The 22829-nt window shown below is 35.2% G+C and overlaps 1 protein-coding gene across 2 annotated transcripts in view; it reads right to left on the reverse strand.

The window, feature by feature from the left end:
* LOC101890035 (disks large homolog 5) overlaps positions 1-22829 on the reverse strand; it is a 221072-nt gene that overhangs the window by 47969 nt on the left and 150274 nt on the right. The gene's annotated exons all lie outside the window — the stretch shown is intronic.

The following is a 22829-nucleotide window of genomic DNA, read 5'->3' on the forward strand; positions in this document are numbered from 1 at the left end:
ACCAATTCGTACAAATCTAAACTTATTCTGAAAATTGATGCTATTTCCGACATTATTTACTTTCATTCAATAAAATTTAAAAATTTAAAAAAAGTTTAAAATAATTAAAAATTGTGGTTGTTGCAGTTTTTTTTTATTTCATCCTATAATTTAGAAACTGTATTTCGGTGCTCTATTAGATATTTGGTACCGAATACCATTGTTGTAGATTGTATACTGAGAATGCAATGGATTTAAACGTCAAATCGGATGATACATATATACATAGGAACTATACCTATATCTGAACCGACTTTCACAATGTTTGATTTACTTTCTTCTAGGCTGAATTCGGTCGGATGTACCAAAATTCAGGTCATTTGGACTGATATTGGACATTTGGCGCTCAATTAACATGAAATCGGTTGAAGATATAGATGAGAGCCATATCCAAATCGGAATCGATTTTGATACAATTTAGGAGAGGTGTTTTCTGGACTGTATCTGATATCTGATACCAAATATCATTATTGAGCAGTGCATTTTACGAATGTGAGGGACTACAACACCAAATCGGATGAAACATATATATGGGAGCTATAGCTATATCTGAACCAATTTTAACCAAATTTGATGTAATTGGTTCCAGACTGAATTCGGAAAGAATTGCCAAAATTCTGGTCATTTCGACAGATATTCGTCATTTGGTGCACAATTAAGACGAAATCGGTTGAATATGTATTGGGAGCTTTATCTAAAAATTTGAACCGATTCTCACCAATTTTAATTGGGTTCGTCCTTGGGCCAAGCAAATGTGGTTTGGAAAATTTCATCTCAATCGGATAATAAATGCGAACTGCATTTTGTTCACAAAAATACATGGACAGACAGACGGACGGACTGACATGCATAAACCGACTCAGAAAGTGATTCTATGAATATCCTCAAGAGTAACTATGGGTCTATCTCGCTTCCTTCTTCATGTAGCAAACAAATGCACAAGGACATAGTACCCTTGCCACTTTGTGGAGTAGGGTATAAAAACTCATTATTTTATTCATTGATTCGCAATTTCCAAAAAACATAATTTATTACTAAAAATTCCCTCAATTTTCCAACTCAAAGCCAAATTTTACAGAAATTTCTTAAAAACACTTCCACGACCAGTTTCCTTAAAAAACAATGCCACTGTAATGTGGCCAGATACAATGGTTAAATCAATGGTCGGTTTTCAGTTTTCTTGTGTGTGAGTGTGCATGTATGTGTTTAAAACATATGGTCTCTCTATCCGCCGTGGACTTGCATTTGTTTCCCTCGCTTTTTCCCCATACTCTTTTACATTCCTTTCGTTTGGTTTGCTCATCACAGTGTCTATTGTTTTGTGATTTACAATTGCGAATTTACATTTGTTTTAAACAATTGGCAAAGGACTACAAAGCCCGTCAGCTTGGCATTGTTTTTAATATCTGACTATGTGGCTGTTTGCCGATGTATGTTTGTTGATGTTGCTGTGTATGACATGGTGGTGGGGGCGAACATGTGTGGCCACGTTATGCTGATGTACTCGCTCTCTGTTTATTTTACTTAGTCCAGTTCAGAGTAGTACTGTTGCATATACTAGGTATTCAATTCAACCGCGTGCATGGATATGTCATGGTCTCTGTTGTCTGTCGGTTTTTTTTTTTCGTTTTAGAGCCGCCAGGCATCTCCTCCACCATTTGCCATAGCCAAATACCTTCATAATATTTCGCTGTACATTAAGTAAATACCGTTGTCGTTTATGTATATATGTATGTATACATTAAGTGTATTTTTATTATATTTTATGTGAACTCGTTCGCATACCACACTAGCACTAGCCTACCAAGAAGTGCGGGCAACTCAATTACATGTGACCTTTTTTACTGTGTATGGCCTCTACCACCTCCCCTTCCACCCTTTTGGCATCCCATCACATTGCGAGTTGCATTGCATTGTAATGCATTCCTTCATAACAATTTCAAATATGCCACAAATGTAATTTAACACACTGCATTTGTGTTGCATTTGTTCGAGTTCGAGCGGCACGAATAATGCGGCTACAATCGGTATTTATGTTCATTCATTTTAAATGAAAAATTAAATGTAGAGTTGGGTAAAAAGCAAAGGGGCATAACTAATAAATGGAGGAAATGAAAAGCAATAGGCTTCCTTTGGGGAAGTATATGAGGAACAATTAAAAATCAGTAGGGGTTGGAGATATAAAATTTAATTCACCACAAACTGAAGGATGTGATAAAAATATCATTCCATGTATATTTTCCTAGATCAGTATAATTATGTATCGATTTGTCTATTTTAATCCCGATGAGGTTTGCACTATTAAGAATTGAGCCTTGAAATTTAGTACAGGCATTGATATTTTGCCAAGGAAGTTTGGTATGAGTCCATGTTAAATTATAGCTCCCATATGACAGTATCTCCTGATTTTCAGCATTTTATAAGTTTCAGTCCCAAAGTTCAACCGAATCAGTTGTAATTTGATATTCTAGGATTTTTGTGAATATATTTACTCTTTAATGTGAGTCCACTTTTTGGACTGATCTTTATAAAAGAAAATATCCTGATTTTCGGTATTTCGGTGCCAATTTAAACAGAATCACCTGCAATTTTTATAGATCCGTTGTGGGTAGATAAATTCTTCTCAAAAGTAAGTTAGAACGCATGAGTCGGGTTTGTCCCAGCCTATGACCGTTTGTTTACATATATTCGGCCTTGCTATAGGATTATTCAAAAAGCCAAGCGCCTAATCGGATAGGAATCGAAGGAGAGGGCCAAAGTGACCTAAATACTGCATGTCAGTTTTGGACTATATCTAGAACTGCCTCAACTATATTTGAGAAATATGTAAAATTTGTTGGAATATTTTGAACTATTGGGGGATGTACCAGAAAAAGTGGACCCACATATACCATCTAAACATTAGATTTATGGTTGATAAAAATATTGAGATATACTTATTTATACCCTCAGCCAAATGGCTAGAGGGGGTAAATATCATTTGATAAGGCTGAAACGTCATCGCCTGATCGATATAACGATTTTAGACCCTAGGTCTCTTTGAACGAAATCCGTTTCAGGACATTTGGAGTCTGTCTGTCTATCTGGCTGGTGCGCTCGATAATTCTGGGAGGTAGTATCCGATTTGGTCTAAACTTGGTACATCGTAATATTATTATCAAACTTTGGATCAAATCCGTTTCAGGTTCAAATCCGTTTCGATCTAGCTATGTGTGTCCGTCTGGCTGGCTGGCTGGTGCGCACGATAACTCCCGAAAGGGTATCCGATTTGTCCCAAACTTGGTACATCGTAATATTATTATCAAACTTAGATCGAGTTCGATGATGGACAATGTCGATCCACTCATTCTGTTACCTACCCCACAAAAGGTGGAATTTTGTCAACGAGAATGTTTGACTGCACAGAAGAAGAAGAAGGGATCAACCGATTTTGCTCCACTTTTGTCCTAATATTTGCATCGATGATAGTTCAGGTGCGAAAATAGACCATTTCGGTCCACAAAAGGTCAAAATTTTGAATAATTTTAACTTAAAATTACACACATCAAAACATTTTTATTAACCCAATGTGTCTGGTGTGAAGATGGAATATAAAGGTCCAATCCTTCTGTTATCTCCCCCACAAAGGGTCATATCTATGAACCTAATAAAAATTGAAATTAACTTCTGATTCCATTAAGACTTGGAAAATCTCAGTTTTTCCATCAACACAGGATATGTTATAAAAGTGGGAGGGATCGGACCATTTCTTCTGGTACCGCCGCCACAAAGGGTTAAAGATTTTGAAAAACCAAAAGCACAAAAAATGTTCACACACAGACATTCTTTGGTAACAAAAGATCTGCTGTGAAAAAATTGGAATGAATCTGAAAATGGAATGCATCAGTCGACTTCATCTGGTATCTCTTAAAAATTGAAGGGAGTCCCCAATATAGTCCAAACATGGCACGTCGAGATATTATATCAAGTTTATTTATATCCGATACGAAATGTACAATATTAGTCCATTGCTTCGGAACCTACTCCATACATGGTCAACAATTCGAATAATCATTACAGAAGTCAAAATATCAAATCATCGAACATTGGCTGAGGGAATACATCTGTCGACAAACCCGACTGATACGTTTTAACTTGTTTTGATTTAAATCACTGCATTGTTTCACATGTTTAGATAATTCTAATTATTCAAAATAATTAATTAATATCAAAATTATGCTAACCTAATCTGAAATTTGGCAATAGTATCACTGTTAGTGTGCAGCGCTGAGATTTGGATGTGGTTTTGGAAGCAGCTACCAAAGAGTGCTAATGGATCTAAATTTGATATTTGGTAAGGGAATGAGTTGGAAGTCTATAATTAGGCATTACGATCAGCTTTTGTGCGGTTTATTAATAAGTACGAAAATTATTAAATAGTATTACCTTGGGTTGTGTAGGATAGAGAAACTAAAAGGTTTTCGCAAAATTCTAAAAATACGCGTACCAAAAGTATGATTTGGTATGAGCATCAATTCTTGAAAACATAGTTTATGTGGTTTTGGAAATGTCGACTAAACGCAAGAACTGTACTAAATGGTACTAAATTTGGTACAATTCCGTGTTGTGTGAAAGGAATACGCTGATTATTTTAAATGTTGGTATTGGGGTTCCTGCTGGTGGTAATAAAGAGGTTATTTTGGAAATGTGTACAAAAATTACCAAGTGGTACTAAATTTAGTACAAGTAGTAGTGGTATTGGGTGAATGAATAGAGCTGAAATTTTATATTAAGGTCGCTCTTGGTATCTGGGATTGAGATATGAAGGTCGTTTTGGAAATTTGTGCCATAATTGTACAAAAAGTGCTAAATAGTACAACATTTGGTACAATTTGGTATTGGGTGAACAGATAGTGTTTGAAATCTGAAACATGGCAGTTAGTGTGTAAAGTTGAGATTTGGAGGTGATTTTGGAAATACGTACTAAAATCGTTCGAAGAGTAATAAATGGTAACAATTTTGAATCACTGTTTGTGTCCAGAGTGTAGAGATGTAGATTGTTTTCTGATATACCTACTAAATGTTATTAAATTTGGCATAGGGTGAAGGTGAAGAGGTAGTTTAGAGCCAACAGAAGGACATAGGATAATATTTGATCCGTAAGTGTACTAAAAGTACAAAAAGGACCTAAAAATTGAATCCATTGTATTGGGCAAATGGATATAGGTAAGATTCTGATATATGCAATGAAGATCACCGAAAATGTAACTGAAAGTGTACTATATTTCCACCATAAGCGACATAATTGATACCATTTAGTATTACGTGGAGGGATAGAGCTGATATGTAAACATTTGGTATCAGAATGAAGGTGGAAACTAGGCTGATATAAGGAGGTGATTTTTGAAATGTGTACTAAGTGTAGAACTGTACTAAAGGGAACTAAATTTGGTACCATTTGGATTTGGGTCATTGCTGAAATGAAATGTTGATTTTGGAGTCGCTGTTAGTGTGTTGGGTTGAGATTTACAGATACGTTTGGAAATGTTTACCAAAACGTAAGAAATGTACTAAATGGTACTAAATTTGGTACAATTTGAATTTGGGTGAACGGATGAAGCTGGAAAAATAACAATCATTCATTGGATATTTATGTGTAGGGTTGAGATTTAAAGATAATTTTGGAAATATGTACTTCAAAGTTCGAAAAGTACAAAATGGTACTAAATTTGGTACATAAGGATGGGATAGAGCTGGAATTCTGAAATGTTCATAATCGGGTCACAATTTGCTTTGAAAATCAAGTTTAGGAAGTAGAGTTAATATAAGGAGCTGGTTTTCAAATGGTTGTGTAGTAAGAACTGTGCTTAAAGGTACTACATTTGGCAAAATTTGGATTTGATTGGAGCTGGATATGTTGATATAGGGGTCACTGTTAATGTGTAGGGTGGAGATATGAAGTTGGCTTTGGAAATATGTTCCAAAAAGTACGAAAAGTTCTAACTGGTTCTAAATTTGGTATATGAAGAAGGAATAAAGCTGGAAATGTGAAATATGAAGTTTGGGTTACTTTTTGTGTGCTGGAGTTGGATTTCTAAAAACGAACCAAAAAATACTAAATGATGTTATGTATAGATTGGTGAATCAAAGATTTTATAAAAAAAGTACTAAAATGTACCAAATTTAGATAAAGTTAAGGTAATAAATTTGGTATGAACACAAAGTTTAGGATGATGGTTCGAAATAAGAAGGATGTTTTGGAAATGTATTTGAAGTTTAGAAACTGTAATAAATAGTACAAAAAAGGCACAAAGGTACAACGAAGGACCTCAATCTATATTATATTTTAACATTCCACCTTTTCCAGTCACCCAAAACCAAATCGTACCAAATGTTGTACATTAAATATGCGAAAAGCACTAAATGGTACTAAATTTAGCATGGGAATAGAAGTTACATTATGAATTTTGATATTAGGATAACTGTGAATGCAATGCATTGGAATAAGGAGTCGATTTTTTTGAATTCCTACTGTAACGTGTACAATAAGTATTTATTAAATGGTACTAAATTTGATATAAAGTGTAGGAAAATAACCCGAATTGTGAATATTCGTATAGGGATCACTGAGACTGTGTAGACTGTGAGGTGTATTTAGCAACCCGTAAGATAACAAATGCAAAGAGGACTAAATGATACTAAATGTTAGTATAAATTCCTAGAGCTGAAATTATAAATACTGCTGTGCGAGTAACTGTGGGTTAGACTAGGTACAAATAGTACGACATCCGGTAGGGAGTGTAATGACAAAACTATTACTAAATGGTACTAAATTTTGTGCATAGAGCAAGAAAAGAGCGGAAATTGTGCATTTCGGTATTACAATCATTTTAAAATATATTTATTTTTTTTACAACGGAAGAAAATGCAAAACTGCAAAAGTATATGAACCCATTTTTATGATAGAAATGTACGATTTTGTTTAGATTTATGAATTTATCATATGTATTGAAATAATTCACTCAATTTATAACTTGAAATATGCAAATAGTGGTCTATTATTGGATAAATTCACGTTATATAAATTTCTTCTCCCGAATACAAAGTAGCGGACATTTGATAGTTATTACTATATAACAAATAAACTTTGGACAAATTACATACTACCTCGTGCGTCCGGACGGACGGATAAGGCTAAGCCGACTCCAAATGTCCTGAAACGGATTTCGTCCAAAGGCACCCAGGATCTAAAATCGTTATTTCAACTAGGCACATTTTAGCACCATAATATGATGCATTTCCTCAATGACCTAAGTAAGCTAGGGCCAAATTTTAATAACAAAACTTCCAAAAATGTTTGAATTTTTTTAGGATACGCCATTTGACCGTAGGTTAAGTTTTTACATGGTGTATGCTACAAAAAGTTTGCCATGGTCGGGCTTAAAGTCCTTTTTAATCGATCTTACGTAGATTTAAAGTTTTATTGAACTCGAAAAAAAACGGATAATTAATATTTTCTGAATTTTCTAACTCATACGCCCCACGTTGGGCGCCATATCATTCATACTAATATACACTTAGCAATAAAATGAGTAATATATTATTCTTTCATTTGTATTGTTTTGCAATCAAATTAGTTTTCCCACTCAGCCTAAATGTCATTAAATGGAAAACTCAATAAAATTGCAATGAGCTGCACGCTGCTCCCCTGCTCCATGTGTGAAAAGTCATTATGGAAACGAAAATTCAAATAAATTATTATGCTAATGTTGGCATTTTCAATATATCATTTGTTATAGTTGTTGCCATACTTTTTTGTGAAAGAGGATTTATGTTTACACACATATACTAATACATTTATATTCACATACATTCACACACATGCTCTCAGCACATTTACGCATACTTATTTCATAATAACGCATACAAATACCACCACTTCACATACAATTTAAGAGAAACAAATAGATGTGTACATATTCCCAGATGTACAGAGAGAAAATTCAATACACACCCCCTCACTTGACATTCTGCCGTTACCCCTCCGCTGCACTTGTTGCATCTGTGCGCATTAATGCAAAATGTCAGTGGCCTTATGCGAAGTGAAGCAAGGCAGAGCAGAGGGGATAAAATTATTATATGTTTTTTTATTTGTTTGAAATATAATAAGTAATTCATTAAAATAGTTTTAAGTACACACTTCAAGTGAATTGTTTTATCTGTTAATATCCAGGATTGAATGAAATTCCAGTTATATTAAAAAAATTAATATTCAAAAGTATGGAATTTGAAGCATGCAAGGATATGTGGGTGAAGAATGTTAATACAAAATCTTCATGTAAGTTTCTCTGTTCATTCTTACAATGGCCACATGCGAAGAATTCTTATCCACTTTAGACCCCGGAGTAAAAATGTAAAATATGAAAAATGTATTATATGAAAAATTTATGAAGTGGGCACCATATGAATACTCTTCAAACGAGTTTTAAGAAATAATATCTATAAAGAATGTTAACAAAAATATTTACTAGGCAATTAATGTATACCCCATGTGGCGACAGCACCAGGACCTACACACCACATATCCCACCTTTACACTAGGTAATGCAATATTGCAATATGAGAAGTTTGAAGACTCATTTTCCGTTTGTTTAGGGATATAACTACTTTTTAGGGATATAACTATTAAAATTGTTGACTGTTTGTGGATGAGGTACAAAATCGGGTGCTAATTTCGCTTTGTACGAAATATTTGGGGGGGAGGGTGTGGAACATATCGCTGAGGCTGTATCCTAAAGACGGATTTTGACCTTTAATTCCTCAACAATCGCTGAACATATTTAATAAAATATACTTAAAAAAAAAAACAGTTTTTTCTATATAATTTTAAAATATTGACTAGGATACTCCAAATCTACAATCGATGCCGGGGTCTTAGCACACAAATTCCCATAAAGATTATTTTTGAACGACTCCATCCATACGTTTTAAGTCAAAATTTTGAATAAAAATTATCGATAAAATCATACTCTTGCTTCCTCGGCAAAGGCTCAGCACTTTGAATATTTAAATAACGGTTTTACACCCTAGGTCTCTTTGGACCAAATCTGTTTCAGCACATTTGGAGTCGATCTAGCGATGTCCGTCCGTCCATCCATCCGTCTGGCTGGCTGGTGCACACGATAACACTCGAAGGGAGTATCCGATTTGGTCCAAACTTGATACGTAATATTTTTGTCAGACTTAGATCGAATTCGGAGATGGGCAATATCGGTCCACTCTTTCTGATACATCCCTCACAAAAGGTCGAAATTTTCAAAAAGTAGGTTGCACAAAAAGAAAACGGGTAATCCGATTTTGTTTTGTTAGGTCAGGTGTGAAAATGAACAATGTCGGTCACTCCCCCACAAATGGTCAACATTTTGAATAATAACAACTCTCATAAAATTTGAGGTAAGAATCCGATTGTCTTCAAATTTTACAAATCCCAATATTTATATTAACCCAAGGTCTGTCGTTAAGATTGAATATATCGGTCTACTCCTTCTGGTAAAATATTTTTTGCACGATAATCCAATTTTGCTTCAACTTTGCAAATTCTAAAATTTGCGTCAGTACTAGGTCAGGTGTGAAAATGGACAATATCGGTCCACTCCATCTAGGTCAGGTGCAAAAATGGATAATATCGGTCCACTCCATCAAGTACCTTCCCCACAAAGGGTAAAATTTTAGAATAATTATAAGTCTTATTTTCCATTTAGACTTGGCACATCTGAATATTTTTATCAACACAGGATCTGTTAAAAAAAAACGGTAGAGATCGGACCATTCCTCCTGGTACCTCCCCCACAAAGGATCAAAGTTTTGAATAACCAAAACGTTTATTAAATCCAAAATAAGCATCAGGTTTCACGTCTTTATATTTCACAGATCCCACTATTACCACTAACAAAAGATCCATTGTGAAGACGATATATATCGGTCCACTCCTTCTGGTACCTGCCCCACAAAGGCTCAAAATTTTGAATATCCATGAAGCTTATAAAAAGTGAAATTGACATCCGATTCTATTCAAGACATGGTACATCCTTAACACAGTTCAAATCTAGCACGTTGCAATATTTTTATCATATTTATTCAGGTCCGATATGAAATGGCCAATATTGGCCCATTCATTCGGATCCTACTGCATAAGGGGTTAAACATTTGACAGAAGTGAAAGATAGACGAATGCGTATCCATATGTCAGAGGCTGCATGAAAAAGTTGGATTCTGACCTTTAATTCCTCAACAGACGCTGGACCGTTTTTAATGGAAAATAAATTGAAGAAACACCTTTTTTCGTTCATTACTGTAGAATACTGACCAGGAAACCCCGAACCTACACACGATGTAGTGGTCAAAATACACAAATTCCCATAAAGCTTATTTGTAAGCGGTCCCATCCATACAATTTAAGTCAAAAATTTGGTTTGGTAGAAATATTGGGATGTATGATGTTTAAAAATAATCATATGTTTATTTCGCATTTTATGAGTGCATTGTTTTTTAAAATGTTGATCCTTTGTGGAGGAGGTACCAGAAGGAGTGGTCCGATATTCTTCATCTTTACACTCGGCTTTGTAATAGTAACAAGTAAAAAAGCTGTAAGTTCGGCCAGGCCGAAATTTGAATACCCTCCACCATTTGGTACGAATTCAACAATTTTCAAAAAAAAAAAAAAAAATAAAAGGATTTTAAAATTCTGTTAAAATCGTGTAGCCGTATATTAGAGTCTATATGGCGACATGGACCTGCATAGGCAACTTTTGTCACAAGGCAACTTATATCACAATATTCAAATGCGAAACTTGAAAAAAATCTGTTTATAATGTAGCTAAAATCGTCGAATATAGGGAGGTACCATGGTGGTTATAAAACGTGGATCTGCACACAAAATTTTTTGTCATAGGCTGTTATATCGAACTTCACGAACTTCAAATGCGAAATTTGAAACAATTCCGTTAAATAATGTCGCTAAAATCATCAAAATACCGAATATCGGGGAGTACCGTTACATGGGGGTTATACAAAGACGTGGACCTGCACAGACAATTTTCTGTCATAGGCTGTAGTATTCATTACGAACTTCAAATGCGAAATTTGAAACAATTCCGGTAAATAGGTTCGCTAAAATCATGAAAATACAGAAGATCGGTGGTACCGTTATATGGGGGCTATACGAAGGCGTAGTCCTGCACAGACAATTTTCTGTGATAGGCTGTAGCATCCATTACGAACTTTAAATACTAAATTTGAAATAGTTCCGGTAAATAATGTCGCTAAAATCATCAAAATACTGAATATTGGGGGGTACCGTTATATGGGGGCTATACGAAGACGTAGACTTACATGGCTTATTTTCTGTCTTAGGATGTAGTATCCATTACGAACTTCAAATACCAAAATTGAAACAATTCCGGTAAATAATGTGGCTAAAATGATCAAAATACCGAATATCGGGGGGTACCGTTACATGGGGGCTATACGAAGACGTGGACCTACATTGCCCATTTTCTGTTTTATGCTGTAGTATCTATTAAAAATTTTAAATACCAAATTTGAAACAATTCCGGTAAATAATGTAGCTAAAATCATCAAAATACCGAATATCGGGAGGTACAGTTATATGGGAGCTATACGAAGACGTGGACCTATATGGACCATTTTCAATACCAAAAGTCCTGCAGACATAGTACACATTTGAGTAAAATTTTATCTACCTACTTCATTTCGTTCGGAAGCTAGAGTGATTTCCACAGACGGACAGACGGATAGACGGACAGACGGACGGACATTGATAAATCGACATAGAATTTTATGCTGATCAAGAATATATATACTTTGTGGGGTCTAAAATGTATATTTCGAGGTGTTACAAACGGAATGACAAACTTAATATACCCTCCATACTATGGTGGAGGGTATAAAAATATTGGTGTATGTGAAATTTGAAGAGAATCTGCATTATATTTCGCATTTTATGAGGGTTTTAGATATTCCAAATTTGGAATTTTTGTGGCGGAGGTACCAGAAACAGTGGATCGATATTCCCATCTCCGAATTCGATCTAAGTTTGATAGAAATATTACGATGTACCAAGTTTGGACCAAATCGGATACTCCCTTCGAGAGTTATCGTACACACCAGCCATCCAGACAGACGGATGGACGGACCTCGCTAAACAGACTCCAAATGTCCTGAAACGGATTTGGTCCAAAGAGACCTTAAACCGATTCTTAAACCGTTATTTCGACTAGTCGCATTTTGGTCGTATCAAATGATTTATACCCTTTCTAGCCATATGGCTGAGGGTATACAAAATGTGAGCTCCCATATAAGTATATCATTGGTCCCAGTATCAAACTAACGTCTGTTCCAGATAAGTCATTTCAACAGTACTATGTCCAAGATTCTACACCATTTTATACCCTCAGTCTTATGGCTAGTGACATATACCCTCTCATATGTCATTAGATACGGCCAAAACATGCCTCATCGAAATAGCGGTTTTAGACCATAGGTCTCTTTGGACCAAATCCGTTTCAGAACATTCGGAGTCGATCTAGCGATGACCGTCCATCTGTCTGTCTGGCTGACTGGTGCGCACGATAACTCCCAAAGGGAGTATCCGATTTGTTCCGAACTTGGTACATCATAATATTATTATTAAACTTAGATCGAATTCGGAGATAGGCAATATCGATCCACTCCTTCTGGTACCTCCCCCAAAAAAAGGTCGAACCTTTCAAAGAAAATATTTTACTTGTCAGAAAGAGAAGGGATAATCCGATTTTGTTTAAACTTTGTCAATCTTAACGTTTGCATCAGTATTAGGTCAGGTGCGAAAATGGACAATATCGGTCCACTCCATCAACCTTCCCCACTAAGGATCATAATTTTGAATAATTATAACTCTTATAAAATGTGATGTAATTGTCCGATTATCTTCAAATTACAGACATCATAATATTTTTATTAATCCAAGGTCTGGTGTGAATATTGGTCCACTCCATCTGATACCTCCCCCAGAAAGGGTCAAAACTTTGAATATTCCTGAAGATCATAAAACACGAAATTAACATCCGATTTCATTTAGACGTGGCACATCTCAATTTTTACATCTACACAAAATCTGTTATAAAGGTGGTAGAGATCGGACCATTCCTTCTGGTACCTCCCAAACAAAGGGTCAAAAGTTTTGAATAACCAAAACGATCATACAATCCGAAATGAGCATCCGTTTCTATTCATATTTTACACATAGCGTTATTTCTACTAACACAAGATCTGCTGTGAAAATGGTATATATGAGTGCACGCCTTCTGATACACCCCCCTCCCCTCACCAAGGGTCACAATTTTGAATATTTATGAAGCTTATGAAACACGAAATAAACATCCGATTCCATTCAGATTTGAAACATCTTAATATTTTCATACGAACACGTGCTCGTGTACACGGCTGGTATAAACTCTCACTCATCTAGTTCTCCCGCTCTCGAGCAAGTCTCTCTCCGGAGTGTAAACGGAAAAGCTGTAATACCCAGTACCATAATGTGTCGTTCGTATTTTCAAAAATTTAAAAAGACTCTATTAATTTTTTTTAAAGGGGGCAGAGAGGTGGGAGAGATTTTTTTACGATATTCCTAAATACCTGGAAACTTTTAACTAATTATAATAATACCCGCTACAAAAAAGTTTTGTCCATACGTTTAATTGGCTCTTCTACCAAACAATTTTTTCCGATTTTCCAAAACAAAACAGTTATTTATTTACAGTTTTCTTCTTTGAATTTGCCAAACAGCCGCATTCAAGCGCCGTCAATGCGGTTAACATTAAAATCAATATCCCTGGAACTTCATTAGTGACATAGTTGACAACATTTATCGATTGACATAATTATGTCATTGATAATGCATAAATGTGTGTGTATTTGTGCACCACAAAAATAAAATGTGCAAAAATCAAGGCAATTAAAAAAAAATTCTATGGCGACAGGGAAAAAAAACGAATTCCAAAAACCACCAACCAAAATAATGTCGACATCATGCCGCTAGCAACATCAGTTCGAATTCAACATCCGGATTTTAGTGGCATTACTTTGTACGGTGTTGCTGTTGGTGGTGTTTTCGAAATTGTCGATAAGTAGGAAATAATGTTTCCGGTTGTTGTTGCCATTTTGTTTTGCCATTGAAATGTGGCTAATAAATTGAGGATGATGGGGAAATTCATTGAATTGCAAAAGCAGAAAAAAGGCGAAACAACTGATCAATCATTTGGTAAATATCCTTTATTGTAAGCACCCACCCCGCCAAAATGCAGCCCTCCCACAAAACCACTTTAAAGTAATTGAAGCCCAAGAGTTTTGACTAAATACTAATTAGCAAATGTTGCATGTTGGCTCAATAGTTGGTTGCTCGACTGCTGGTGGTGGTTGGGAATTTTTTGTGTTTTATTTTTGCATTTTGTTAAAGGATAATGTGAGAGAGTGATAAAAAATAATAATAAGAGTTAAAATGAAAAAAAAAACAGTTAAAAAGCAGTAAGTTCGGCCGAGCCAAACTTTGAATACCCTCCACCATTTAGAACGAATTTGGAAATTTAAAAAAATAAAATCCTTAAAAAATTCTGATAAATTTTAAAAATACTGAATATTGCCGTTATATTGGGGTCTATACGACGTGGACCTACATAGGCATTGTTTGCCATTAGCCATTACCATATTCAAATTCGAAACTTGAAATAAACGGTGAATAATGTAGCTAAAATCATCAAAATATCGTATGGAAGGTACCATAGGGAGGTACCATTATCATATCATAGACAATTTTCAGTCACAGGCTATAGCATCCATTACTAACGTCAAATACGATATCTCAAACAATTTCGGTGGGTATTGTACCTAAACTCGTCAAAATACCGAATACAGGGAGGTACTGATATATGGGGCCTATACGAAGACCTGCACCTGCATAGACATTTTTCTGCCACAGACTGTAGTTCTCATTACGAACTCTAAATACGTAATTTGAAACAATTCCGGTGAATAATGGCGCTAAAATCATCAAAATACCGAATTTTGGGAGGTACCGTTATATGGGGGCTATACGAAGACGTGGACCTTCACAGACAATTTTCTGTCATAGGCTGTAGCATCGATTACGAATCCCAAATAACAAATTTGAAACAATTCCGGAGAATAATGTCGCTAACATCATCAAAATACCGAATATAGGGAGGTACCGTTATATGGAGGCTATACGAAGACGTGGACCTGCCCAGATAATTTTAAGTCATAGGCTGTAGTATCCATTTCGAACTTCAAATACCAAAGTTGAAACAATTCCGGTGAATAATGTCGCTAAAATCATCAAAATACCGAATATTGGGAGGTACCGTTATATGAAAACGTGGACCTACATGGCCCATTAACGAACTTATCCTGCCTGCTGGAAAAATTAACATGTGTACAAAATTTTAGCCCTCTATCTCAATTTGTTTGAAAGATAGCGTGATTACAACAGACAGATGGACAGACAGACAGACAGAGAGAGAGACGGAAATGGCTAAATCGACTTAGAATTTTACGCTGATCAAGAATATATATACTTTATTGGGTCTGACATGAGTATTTCGAGGAGTTTCAAACGGAATGACAAAGTTAATATACACTCCATAGTATGGCGGAGGGTATAAAAAAATAGCCGCGGACCATGTGCAAATATACTTTTTTAAACCCTCCACCATACATACTAAGAAGGGTATATAAAGTTCGTCATTCTATTCGAAATAAAAATTTTAGGCTTAATAATGTATGAATATTCCTCATCAGCGTAAAACTCTACGACGATTTAACCCTGTCCGTCCGTCTGTTCTAATCAAGCTAGAGTCAAAATAAAATAAGATAGGAAGCTAAACTTGTGCACAGATCAGTCTTTTGTCTGCAGACAGATCAAATTCAAAGATGGGCTATATTGCTCCACGATATCGTATAGCCCCCATATAAAGGTACCCCCGATATTCAGTATTTTGATGATTTTAGCCACATTTTTTAATAGAATTGTCTAAAATTTTATACATGGAGTTCTTAGTGGGCACTTTACCCCTGGAAAAAATTGCCTATATAGGTTCATGATATCGTATAGCCCCTATACAAGGGTACCCCCCGATATTCGGTATTTTGATAATGTTAAGGACATTAAATTTCCAAATTCGTTCCAAATGGTGGAGGGTATTTAAAGTTCAGCCCGGCGGAACTTACTGTTTATACCCTGCACCACAAGGTGGTCAGGGTTTTATGTCTTTGTCGATTTATGCATTTCCGTTCGTCCGTCTGTGTGTCCGTCTGTCCATGTATTTTTTGTAAACAAAGTACAGTTCGCATTTATTACCCGATCCAGGTGAAATTTTGCACAAATCATGTGTTTGGCCCAAGGACGAACCCTATTGAAAAACTTAGATATAGGTCGCATATATATCTTCGTCCGATTTGCCTTTTATTGTGCACTAAACATGTAATATTCGGGCTGATATTACATGGAATTCGGGCTGATATTATATGGAATTTTGCACAAACAACTAAATTAGACCTGAAAATAAGTATGCCAAATTTTTCAAAATCGGTTCAGATAAAGCTATGTATGTATATTGTTCATCCGATTTCTTATTTTTGTCCTCCGCAGACGTGATATGCACTCTGTAACAACAATATTTGGGGAAATATATCAAATACACCTCAGAAATACTCGTACCCTATTTCCAATCTTGGAACATTGTAATATCATTATTAGGCTTAGATCGACTTCGGAGATGCATAAATTTCGGTCCACTGTTTTTGGTATCTACCAAAAAAAAAAAACGTCAACATTTAAAAAAAACTATTTTACTGCACAGAAATAGAAAAAAATAAAAATGGACAATATCGGTCCCGCCATCAAGTATCTCCCCACAGAATGAGTTAAAGTTTTGAATAGTTATAGCTCTTATAAAATGTGATGTAGGTGGCTAATTGTCTAAAAATTACACACAACACAATACTTTTAATAACTCAAAGTCTTGTGTGAAAATAGAATCAATCGGTCCACTCTTTCTGATATCTCCCCACGCAAAGTGCCAACGTTTTGAATAAGCAAAACGATTATAAAATCCGAAATAAACGTCCGGTTCTCTTCATATCTCATACATCCCATTATTTCTACTAGCACGAGATCTACTGTGAAGGTGGGATATATCGGTCCACTCCTTCTGGTACCTTCCACACAAATGGTCAAAATTTTGAATATCCCAGAAGCACATGAAACGTGAAATTAACATCCGATTCCATTTAAACTTGGATCTGTTATAAATATGGTCAACACAGGATCTGTTATAAATATGGTTGATCTGGGACCATTTCTTCTGGTACCTCTCCAACGTAGTGTTCAAGATTTAAAAAAGAACAGAAAAAAGGAAATAAGCATCAATCTCTCTTTAAATTTTACACATAAAAACATTTTAGCTAACACAATATCTGTTAGGAAGTGGATATACATCTGCAAACCCCTTCTGGTACCTCACCCACTAAGGGTCACAATTTTCAATTATTCGGTGAATAATGTAGCTAAAATCATCAAAATACCGAATATCGGGAGGCACCGTTATATGGGGGATATTCAAAGACGGGGACCTGCAGGCACAATTATTATTTTTTTTTTTTTAGGCTGTAGTATTCATTGCGAACTTCAAACACCAAATTTAAACAATTCCGGTGAATAATATCGCTAAAATCGTAAAAATACCGAATATCGTGAGGTAACTTTATATGGGGGCTAAACGAAGACGTGGACCTGCACAGACAATTTTCTGTCATAGGCTGTAGTACCCATTACGAACTTCAAATACAATATTTGAAACATTTCTGGAAAAATAATGTCGCATATATCACCAAAATTTTGAAAAATGGGAGGTACCATTATATGGTGGCTATACCAAAACGTGGACCTACATGACTTATATTCTATACCAAAAGTCCTGTAGACATGATACACATTAAAGTAAAATTTTATTAACCTACTTTATTTCGTTCGGAAGCTAGAGTGATTTCCACAGACGGATAGACGGACGGACATCGCTAAATCGACATAGAGTTTTATGCTGATCAAGAATAAATATACTTTATGGGGTCTAAGTTGTATATTTTGAGGTGTTACAAATGGAATGACAAACATAATATATCCTCCATACTATGGAGTCAGATTGGAGTCAAAATTTTGTCAGATTTGTTCTGCTTTTGAAAGCTCCCATACATAGTTAAACGTTTGTACATTATATAAGTGAAATTTAATTTTTTTTCAGACAGATGCGAAAAAGGATATTATTGGTCAACTTCTTCTTGCACCTCAGGGCACTAGATTCAAAATTGTATTAATATGGGTTTCAAAAATTTTGAAATACATTTTCGATTTTCACTGCAGCCCAGTCCCCTTCTACCTTATTGTCTAAAATAGATGGATGTAGAGTGCTTTATATAAAATGTTCACCCACCTTTTTTTACCCATACATGCCAAAATACAGACAAACATACCCAACCATCCAAAAAATGAAATTCTCTGCAAACGGAAATGCAATCAAAAAGGATAAAACTCATTAAAATCATAATTCCATTGCACACATCAGCATTTCCTCTACTTGGCTGCAATCTCAACGGAGCCAAGTAACACCAGCTGTTGCCATAACCACAAACAAAGGCAGCAACAACAGCAGCAGCAACGAAAATATTTTCCCACAAAATGAAAAATTAAAAAATGTAACGAAAAAAGTTCGGCTTTTTCTCTCTCCCGCTTTTTACCCTCAGCTAATTTAATGATGAATTATTATAATTTTTTTGGCAAAGATTGGCTCTTGGCTAAAAGGGTGGGAGCAACAACTATTTAATTGCAAGTCAACTGTTTAAAAAATGATTCGAATCTCCCCTTAATAAATTGTAATAAAAAATGATATGGTGTTGCATTTTTTTCTCTTTTTTGATGGGCATCCAAAGACTTATCTCTCTTCCGCTTATCAGGTGGCAATTAAGTTGTGATATTTGATAACTAAGCCAACATGCCAACCAGCATGCCATTGCTCCAGGCGTGGCCATAGCATAAAAAATTAAGTTCCCCACACGAATTAATGTGGGCAGAGTGATTGAATGCTATTTACCTTTGTAGTGGTGCCAAAAATAATTATCACAGAAGAGGATATTGGATAATTTTTGTATGTTCTCAAATCATGCCTGGAAACTTCATGATTTTGAATGTCGATTAATATGGTTGTTAAATCGACAAATAGGGGCAATTTCAATTAAGTGGAATAAGAAACTACAGAAAAGGAATTGTCAAATTGCTATTATATTTTTATACCCTTCACCATACTATGGAGGGTATATTAACTTTGTCATTCCGTTTGTAACTCCTCGAAATACTCATGTCTGACCCAACGTAGTATATATATTCTTGATCAGCGTAAAATTCTAAGTCGATTTGGCGATGTCCGTTTGTCAGTCTGTTGTAATCACGCTATCTTTCGAATCAATTGAGATAGATGGCTAAAATTTTGCACACATGTTTATTTCTCCAGTAGGCAGGTTAAGGTCGTAAAAGGGCCATGTAGGTCCACGTTTTCATATAGCCCCCATATAACGGTAACCCCTCCCCCCCGGTATTCGGCATTTTGATGATTTTAGCGACATTATCTAACGGGATTGTTTCAAAGTTGGTATTTGAAGTTTTAAGATAGAAAATTGTCTGTGGAAGTCCATGTCTTCGTATAGCCCCCATATAACGGTACCTCCCGATATTCGGTATTCTGATGATTTTAGCGACATTATTCACGGAAATTGTTTCAAATTTGGTATTTGAAGTTCAAAATGGATACTACACCCTAAGACAGAAAATTGTCTGTGCAGGTCCACGTCTTCGTATAGGCCCCATATATAAGTACCTCCCTATATTCGGTATTTTGACGATTTTAGGTACAATACCCACCGAAATTTTTTGAGATGTGGTATTTGAAGTTCGTAATGGATGCTACAGCCTGTGAAAGAAAATTGTCTATGCTGGTCCAGGTCTTCGCACAGCTCCAATTTAACGGCACCTCCTTATATACGATATTTTGATGATTTTAGCTATATTATTAACCGTTTATTTCAAGTTTCGAATTTGAATATGGTAATGGCTTATGACAAACAATGCCTATGTATGTCCACGTCGTATAGACCCCAATATAACGGCAATATTCGGTATTTTTAAAATTTTAACAGAATTTTTTAGGGATTTTATTTTTTGAAAATTTCCAAATTCGTTGCAAATGGTGGAGGGTATAAAAAATGCGGCCCGGCCGAACTTACTGCTATTTAACTTGTTTGAATTAATTCCAAAGTTTGGCCTTCGGCTGGACGAAATAGATGAATGTAGGGTGCGTACAAAATTTTTTATTCGCAATGCAACATTTGGTATCATATTTGTGTCTACGGTAAGTATATATACTCTAATCAAATGGATAGAAATTAAAAAAATCACTGATAGAAAAAATAGCGTAAATATTCAAAATATATAGAAAATGACTGTTAGAGAAAAATCAAAAAAGTTAACTTCATTTCACCTATATTTCTTCTTAATATAGCAACCAAAAAATAATTAAATATAAGTCTTCACTTACTTTCAAACGTTTTTATGATATATTATGGAATTTTTGAATCAAACAACGGCTACAAACCGATTCAGAAAAACCAGGTTCTAAAACAAAATGTTAAACCAACCCAAAAACCGTATTTCAATGTAAAACCAGTAAATCAAATGCAGGGCCGGGCCGACTATATGATACCCTACACCACTGGTTGCGTTGAAATAGTTTATTTTGATTTTCCATTACTTTTATTTAAAAATATAATTTCTAATGATATTGTTAAATCATGCTTTATTCCAATATGATGTAAACCCATTGTTACTCTCCGTCGATGTGGAAGATGTAGTCTCGGAGTTAACAGGGTGATTCCTACTTTGTAATAGTTTTGTGTTAGTTTAACGTGATTCTTAGACACCCACTAGCCAGAGTCGAATCCCTGTATGCATACGGCACATAACCGAGATTATAATCTCCAACAAACCACCGAACAGAGAAGTTCAGCCCGCACATTACCTTTTGTACAAATAAAATTTGAACTTTGAAACTGAAACAAAATTGGACTACAAACTGAATTAAAAACTCAGGAAAGGAAAGGGAGATAAACAACCACCATGCATCAAAGACCTAAAATGGTAAAGACTAGACAAAATGCATTTTGAGCAAATGGTTGGTGTCTATACTATCTAGATAACAGCTCATAACAGCACAATGTTAATATAAAACACACACATTTATGAAATGACAAACAAAAGTTTGAAAAATTCTAAAATTGGGTTTCAAAATTATATTTTATAGACTTTCCCAATTATTGAATAATGTCTAAGCGGTTTTAATCGCTTAACATTGCTAACTATGTTGTTACGATATCATAGCAACAGAAGTAGTTTTACAGGGCTGCCATATCTTGACTCTGGTTTGTCTCATCTTTATACTTCTATGTCTTTGCATGCATATTTAGTAGAGCTTCCGTAACAAAAGAATTTATTTCAACTAGATCATACCACCTATCAGCATTTGACTTTAGACCTATTATAATTTGGTTTGAGAGGGAAGAAATATATGGGAGGCATATCCAAATCGAAATCGATTTTCACTAAATTTGACGGAGGCGTTTTAACCTTTTATACCAAATATCACTTGGAGAAGGATTATATTAAAAACATATATATCGAAGCCGAGTTCCACCAAATGGAAGCGTACGTTCCGAAATACTCTCCATTTGGGCTGATATTAGTCATTATTTGCACAATAAACCTGAAATCGGATTAAGGATATATAGGAACTATATCCATATCCGCCGATCTCGATAAAATTTGGCAAAGGTATTCCCGAGCTTTATAAAATAGCTGGTACCAAATATCATTGTTGTCGAATGCATATTACGAATTAAAGGGACTGGTGTTAACCGAAATCGGTTGAAGATATATATTGGAGCGACATCCAAATCTGAACCGGTCTAGACAAAATTTAATACACTTTTTTCGGAGCTGTATTTGATATCTTTTACTAAAGATCATTGTTGTATATTGCATATTACGCTTGTGAGGTGCTTTAAACCCCAAATCGCATAAAACTTATATGTAGGAGCTAAGCTATTTCTGAAACGATTTACACCAAATTTAAAGTACTGGTTTCTAGGATGAATTCACAAGCCGTGCCGAAAAAATAAGGATTTTGTGTCATAGAATGTTATTATTACATTTTATTATTATACCCTACACCACATAGAGGTAAGGGCATTATGTTTTTGTGCATTTGTTAGTAATATGGAGAAGGAAGCGAGATAGTTACTTTTGAGAATCTTCATAGAATTACTTTCTGAGTCGATTTATGTATTTCAGTCCGTCCGTCCATGTATTCTTGTGAACAAAATACAGGTCGCATTTATTATTGAGATGCATTCAGATGAAATTTTCCAAACAATATTTGTTTGTCCCAAGGACGATCCCAATTAAAATTGGTGAGAATCAGTCCAAATGTAGATATAGCTCCGATATATATCTTCAACCGATTTTGGGGTAATTGTGCACCAAATGGCCAATATCAGTTCAAATGGGGTGAATTTTAGCACATCCGACCTAATTTAGCATAGAAGCAAATACATCAAAAAAAATCGGTTCCGATATA

Source organism: Musca domestica, unplaced genomic scaffold (assembly GCF_030504385.1).
Source record: "Musca domestica strain aabys unplaced genomic scaffold, Musca_domestica.polishedcontigs.V.1.1 6, whole genome shotgun sequence".
Lineage (NCBI taxonomy): Eukaryota > Metazoa > Arthropoda > Insecta > Diptera > Muscidae > Musca > Musca domestica.